Source organism: Rhinopithecus bieti, unplaced genomic scaffold (assembly GCF_001698545.2).
Source record: "Rhinopithecus bieti isolate Rb0 unplaced genomic scaffold, ASM169854v2 scaffold_44948, whole genome shotgun sequence".
NCBI classification, from domain to species: Eukaryota; Metazoa; Chordata; class Mammalia; order Primates; family Cercopithecidae; genus Rhinopithecus; species Rhinopithecus bieti.
Window position 1 is genome coordinate 253,123 of NW_016818762.1, and position 6,471 is coordinate 259,593.

Below are 6,471 nucleotides of genomic sequence, written 5' to 3' on the forward strand. Positions count from 1 at the left end.
AGTAAAAATTGCTAGTTTGAATTTTAATATTTAAACCCCAGAAAACATTGGTAGTTAGGCCGAGCACAGTGGTTTATGCCTGAAATCCCAGCACTTTGGTAGGCCAAGGCAAGCAGATCACCTGTGGTCAGGAGTTTGAGACCAGCCTGGTTGGTGAAACCCTGTTTCTACTAAAAATATAAAAAATTAGCTGGGTGTGATGGCGTATGGCTATAATCCCAGCTACTCGGGAGGCTGAGGCAGGAGAATCGCTTGAACCCGGGAGGTGGAGGTTGTGGTGAGCCGAGATTGCGAGCCATTGTACTCCAGTTTGGGCAACAGAGTGAAACTCCGTCTGAAAAAAAAAGAAAAAACATTGGTAGTTAAAAAATAATTGAAGAAAAAATTGTAATTCAGAAATACTTTTACTCTATTACTGGGCATACTGCTATCATAAATGGGCATTAGTCAGGAATATAAAAAGCATTCTTTGGTTTTAAATATATATGTATTTCCTATAAATATATATATATTTATTTATATATTTAGAAATGTATTATTAATTTCTAAATAAGAGGATTTATGTCATGGACCTAGTTCAAATTATTATCTCGTAAGAAAACACTACTTAGAATTCAGGGAAAAATAATCATGCTAAGGGAAACGAGGCTTGGGCAAACCCAGGTATCGCTTGGGGATAATCTGCGTTCTTACTCAGACATTGAGTTCACATCTTAAAGAGACAGATGCTTTCAGGGAATGAATCTAGCTGAGGGAAGAAAAGCAAATGGAGTGATACCAACAGTGGACCAACCGAAGCTTATCTCCGTCAAAGTGACAGCCACAAGGAACTCTGGCCATTGCTATGGAAGACCATGGGGCCCCTGCCAAAACAAAAAAAGGGTCTCAGATACCTTCAAAATAGAAGCAAAATGATATCATCAACCAAGTTTGTTCCCCGAGGTGGGATTTTACTCTGATAGAACTGTTTTTTGAGGATTTTGTTTTTCTGAATGGCGTTCTCTGCTCTGCGCCCCAGGCTGGAGTGCAGTAGAATGATCTCGGTCACTGCAAGCTCCGCCTCCTGGGATTCACACCATTCTCCTGCCTCAGCCTTCCCGGTAGGCTGGGACTACAGGCATCCCCACCACGCGGCTTAATTTTGTATTTTTGGTAGAGGACGGGGATTTCCGTGTTGCCAAGATGCGTCTCTATCTCTTGACTTCATGATCTGCCCCACCTCAGCTCCCAAAGCGGCTGGAATTACAGGCGTGAGCCACCGAGCCTGGCCTATAGAATTCTTAATGATGAAAATCTTATAAACAAATCAATTTCCTAGGAGTTTTTTGTTGTTGTTTTAGGTTTTTAGAGCATACATGACCAGTATTACTTTACTCTAAAGGGGTGTTGCATTCTGTATAGAACTAAAAAAATATTTTTCCTTTTAACCGAAATTTTGTTTCAAAAAAAAACTTTTTTTTTTTTTTTTTTTTTTTTTTTTGAAACAGAGTCTTGCTCTGTCACCCAGGCTGGAGTGCATTGTCAAAAGCTCGGCTCACTGCAACCTCCGCCTCCTGGGTTCAAGTGATTCTCCTGCCTCAGCCTCTCGAGTAGCTGGGATTACACACATGCCTGCCTAATTTTTGTATTTTTAGTAGAGATAGGATTTCACCACGTTGGCCAAGCTGATTTCGAACTCCTGACCTCAAGTGACCCACCCACCTCCACCTCCCAAAGTAATGGGATTACAGGCGGGAACCACCACACTTGGCCACAGTCAGTTTTTTACAAAGGGAGAAGCTTTATTGTGAATATGACTTTAAGGTACCATTTATTATTGAGGACAATATTGAGTGATTAAAAGTTCAATGTGAAGTTTCTTAAGTTATGATGAGACTTTATTACAAAATTAAACCATCAAATTAATTTGTAATTTTTTGAGTATAGAAGTTGAAAGAAGAGGGCCGGGCGAGGTGGCTCATGCCTGTAATTCCAGCACTTTGGGAGGCCAAGGCAGGCAGATCATGAGGTCAGGAGATCGAGACCATCCTGGCCAACATGGTGAAACCCCATCTCTACTAAAATACAAAAAATTAGCCGGTTGTGGTGGTGCATGCCTGTAGTCCCAGCTACTTGGGAGGCTGAGGCAGGAGAATCACTTGAACCCTGGAGGTGGAGATTACAGAGAGCTGAGATCACACCACTGCACTCCAGCCTGATGACAGAGCAAGATTCTGTGTCAAAAAAAAAAAGAAATTGGAAGAAGAGGCTGTTGTCAAGCTGAGTTCAAGTGAATATAGCACTGATAGTAAACAGCACTGATAGAATTTCTGTGAATGTTAGCTATGAAAGCAGAGTTGTTTGAGCATAGGAACTAACACATTCATTTAGCACTTAGCAAATATTTATTGAGCACATACTATGTGCCAGGCCCTGTGCTGAACAACTGCAGATAAAAGCACTGAACAAGACACATCTTTTACCCTCAAAAGGCCACAAAAGGAAACTAAGGCAAATTAAGCAACAAGAAAAGAAAAGAAAATGGTTTGTTTTTGTGTGTATTTGCTGTACTGTCTAATGAAATGTTTTTGTTTTATCTTCTAAGGATGTAGATGCTTATTTATTACAGTTACATTGAGAGATTTCATCTACTAAAGAGCATTTGGTTTTTCAAAACATCCCTGAACTGTGTAATTACAAAAAAAAAGTCTCGTCTGAGAACTGTGAACTGTGGAAGAAATCAAAACTATTTTTTCTTTTAAAAAGCCACATAATGAAACCACTAATGAAATCCCAACAGTCTACTTCACATTGAAGTGGAAAAATATCCAAAAGGAGCAGCTTCAATTTCATTGAGGTGAAAGTGCACTATGAAGATTTATTCACCTTTGCTGCATTTGGGAGTTATATGGTTATTTGGTAACATTAAGAACTACTGGATTTTAATGCAATCCTGCATAAAAATATAATTTATACTATGTGAAAAAGTAAGACAGGACTTATTACTAGGAACCACCAAGACCAATCATCATTAACTTTTTTAAGATTGTGTTTTATTAAAAAAAAACAAAACACTTAAATGTGTGCAGCTATTTTCTTATGTTGAAAAGACTGAAAGTTTAAAACATGAAAAAATCAATATTAAACATTTTTTGTTCACACTGAGATACTGTGTATGTAAAATGCCTTAATTATTAATAAGCCAATATGTTATGATACCAATATCTGTTTTAAAAAACTAAAACCAACCATGCTTCTGGCATGATAAAATCATGGAATTAAATCAGGGGCTTACATTCTTGTAGAATGTTCTTGAAACACTCTCTGCACCATTTTTAAAACTTGAGAATAGTTTTAGTATCTCTGATATTTTTTGCCAGAATCATCATGTCATGTATGTATGTGTTATCCCTATCTAAGGAAAAAGGTGAATATGTTTTTGTATGAATGTTTAACTGGAAGTGTCCATGGACTTGGCTAATTTATATTTACTTTTTATTGTACATAGATTTCTAATATTTTTCATTCCTGTGTCATTTAAACTTCCTTCATTTGAGTAAATTGACTAAATATTTCTATTTTTTGCTTTTTTAAATTCTGATTTTGTATGAATTCTAATTCTTTTTCACTACATATGTTTTTTTAAAGAGTTACATACAGTGATTTAGAGTGGTTTACAGTTAATGCTGACCTTGTATTTTAAATTCCAACACTTTGTGTCACTACCTCCTCTAATGGTTAGTATGATATGCCAGCAGACTGTATGAGGTCTTTTTTTAAAATACCATTTTTAGTGTCAGTGAACCAAATTCTAGAATGTCTTAGCAGCTCTAAATCTTACTTGTCTTGAAGATGATTGGGGTTTAATACCACTGCTGGTGGTTCACACTTCATCCCATCCTTAATATGCCTGACATCCATCTGAGCAAAGGTTTTTAGTAATTGAATTTCTCTGCAGTAGTCCTTCAAGCACTTGAATGTAAACCTTTAGCATTTACCCGTTTAATGACTACTGATATGAATCACAAGCGAATTTCTTGCTTTAAAAAGTTATGTTTCACTGAGTTCTGGTTTTGTGTAGCTATAGTTTATATAGCTAGATATTCCTCACAGTGAACATGAATTGTAATAATTATTTCCTTAAGTCTTTAGATTAGAATAATTTCAGATTATTGCACTTCTGTGATTTGAGAAGGTGAGTTATTTAAGAGGCCATGGGACATGTTATTTTCAGTTATTTTCAGGACATGGGAATTTGAATTGTAAACCTGTTATCTCTGTGTAACTTTAACATGATAAAATATAACCTTTCTTTGTGCTTATTCCTGTAGTGATCACTGTCTTATATAACAGTTTGAACCAGTTAACTTGGTTGGAGTATGGTGCTACAGAGGCTGTGGACAGGAGTTTGATGCTTTTGTAGGTTCATTAACTTTACATACACACAGAATATTTTTATAGCTATTGATTTCACCTTCCCTCAGGTATCCATCTCACAAATTCAGGAAGACCTTATGTATAGCTTAGCATAAACCTTTCATCTCAAATGGAAACATTACTCAAATAATGGGTATATGTGATACTGTAGACTTTTAATCTAACATTTAAAATAATAGATTCAAAATAAGATATTTAAAATACTGTGTAATGTTTAGTTTCAAAGTATTAAGTAATATTACATCAGATATTTTTTGTATTTTTCTCGGGGTCAGATCATTGACTAAACTGCATCTTCAAAAATCAAACTTCAATAAATCAGACTTCAGAAAAATTAAGTGTAAGTACAAATGACATATAAGAACAGGTATTATATTGGTAACACACCTAAATTTAGGTTTTTTGAAGGCATGTAGATAATACTTTATCTTACATACTCAGAGCTATATAAGTCAGCAGAGTTTTTAGCTTACAAAGATTATTGAGTAGTGTATACTCCTAATTTCTGTTCTTGGCCTTTGCAGTTTCCTTAATACCTGCCTCTCTCAGTTATTGAATTGATTAGTATTAAGTGATTTTTAAGATTCTTGGATAAATGATATTAGATAAATAAGTATTTTTGAACACTTCTGTTGCTATTAAACCCTTTCATGCTACAGCATTTTCATTAGAACAGTGTTAATCTCCAGGAAGAGCCAAAGAGAGTGTTTACAAAGTTTTGGCTGTTGTATTGACCTAGATTAGGACAATTACTGTCTGTCGTTGCTAATTTGTTGCTGTGCTGCTAAGCAGTATACAGAACGGAGGGACTACCCGAGGTCTCTATGACTTCTTGGTCCTTCTATTTTAGGTTTTCTATGCTTGACTTGGCTAACTTTGCAAGTATAGGGGCAGGTAGTTTATTGAGGTGATAGAGGGTTATCAGATAATTTGCTTCTACTTGGGACAAAGTAGGTAAGTTTTGTAATGGATGATTGTGATGAGAATAATGGTTAAAAGTTAGGAAGTAAGTATCATTAGATGGCTTTTAAATTTTATATTTGGCAATGATTGCCAAAGGCAATTGGCACTATTTACATGAATCTTGAGATGTGAGAATTGGGATGTAAGTATCTCTGTCCATTTGGGGGAATCACAAATACCAGCATTGAGCTCTTAAGGGCTCCTGAGGAATTAAATCCTAATGCCTCTAAATTTATTCAGCACAAGTCATGTCCTGACCTTAACCATGGTTGTGTGGGTTCAAAGCTAGGTTTCTGACCTTTGAAATAGTAGTTTTCTCAAACTTAGAACATTTCTATATTTTGCCAAGTTGTTCATATGATTAATATTAATGGATAACTAATTGGAGTAATGATTATTAGCTACTAACTGCTGATAATAGAAGTCATATTTAAATGCTTAGTTACTTAAGTTAGTCAAGGACTCTGGAAAAATAAGGTTTAAGTTAATAATTTCATCAGTCATTTCCAGTTATTTTCTTGTTTAAGAACAAGATGGTAATGCAGTTGCCTTTGTTTATTTAAATAGAAAAAATTAAATTAGGAGAAAATGACCCAACTAGAGCAGTGTATTTGGACACACTACTTCTTACCTTTCAATATAGACTTCTATTTTCTGGATTACCATAGATGGAAATAGTATTACTGGGCGTATGTTGGTAGGTATTTACTTCTATGTTTTCTTTTCCTTTAATTTCGAATACTTCTAGCTACAAAATTGTCAAAACTTTGCAACACACTATACCTCCCCCTTTTTTATTCTGTAACAGGATTACAGAATAAAAATTCAGGCCAGGCGCAATGGCTCACACCTGTAATCCCAGCACTTTGGGAGGCCGAGGCAGGCAGATCACCTGAGGTCGGGAGTTTGAGACCAGCCTGACCAACATGGAGAAACCTTGTCTCTACTAAAAATGCAAAATTAGCCAGGCGTAGTGACACATGCCTGTAATCCCAGCTACTTGGGAGGCTGAGGCAGGAGAATCGCCTGAACCCAGTAGGCAGAGGTTGCAGTGAGCCGAGATAGCGCCCTTGCACTCCAGCCTGTGCAACA

At 36.3% G+C, this 6,471-nt stretch overlaps 1 protein-coding gene across 1 annotated transcript in view; it reads left to right on the forward strand.

Annotated features, from left to right (window-relative positions):
* The window catches only part of KATNBL1 (katanin regulatory subunit B1 like 1), a 67,632-nt gene extending 63,331 nt beyond the window's left edge, over positions 1-4,301 (forward strand). The window contains exon 10 of the mRNA XM_017857444.1: positions 2,585-4,301. The gene's annotated coding sequence lies outside the window, so the exon portion shown is untranslated. The remainder of the gene's footprint in view (positions 1-2,584) is intronic.
* The last annotated feature ends 2,170 nt before the right edge of the window (positions 4,302-6,471 follow it).